At 55.0% G+C, this 591-nt stretch overlaps 1 protein-coding gene across 1 annotated transcript in view; it reads left to right on the top strand.

The window, feature by feature from the left end:
• Positions 1-591, top strand: part of PPP1R37 (protein phosphatase 1 regulatory subunit 37) — a gene marked incomplete at its 5' end in the record, with an annotated part of 14,336 nt that overhangs the window by 8,050 nt on the left and 5,695 nt on the right. The gene's annotated exons all lie outside the window — the stretch shown is intronic.

Genomic DNA, 591 nt, shown 5'->3' with positions numbered 1-591 from the left:
GGAATGTCCTGGGAATGGTGGAGGATCCATCAATCCAGGCAGGAATGATCTGGGAAGGGGTTTGGAGCACAGGATCCATCTCCAGCCCCTCAATCCAGGCAGGAATGGACTGGGAATGTCCAAGGAATGGGGGAGGATCCATCCCCAGCCCCTCAATCCAGGCAGGAATGGACTGGGAAGGGGTTTGGAGCTGTGGAGGATCCATTTCTGACCCTCAGTACAGGCAGGAATGATCTGGGAATGTCCAAGGAATGGTGGAGGATCCATCAATCCAGGCAGGAATGATCTGGGAAGGGGTTTGGAGCACAGGATCCATCCCCAGCCCCTCAATCCAGGCAGGAATGGACTGGGAATGTCCAAGGAATGGGGGAGGATCCATCAATCCAGGCAGGAATGGGCTGGGAATGTCCAAGGAATGGTGGAGGATCCGTTTCCAGCCCCTCAATCCCAGTCCAGCTCCCGGCAGATCCCAACTTCCCGACATTCCCACTCCTCCTCTGGCTCCTTCCCGGGGTTTATTCCCTTCTCCAACGACTCCAACCCGCCACTAATTAATTATCCATCCCCACCACTAATTAATTATCCATCCCC

This window comes from Corapipo altera, unplaced genomic scaffold, assembly GCF_003945725.1.
Source record: "Corapipo altera isolate COAL_440 unplaced genomic scaffold, ASM394572v1 192, whole genome shotgun sequence".
NCBI classification, from domain to species: Eukaryota; Metazoa; Chordata; class Aves; order Passeriformes; family Pipridae; genus Corapipo; species Corapipo altera.
This window is presented reverse-complemented; position numbering and strand designations above follow the sequence as displayed.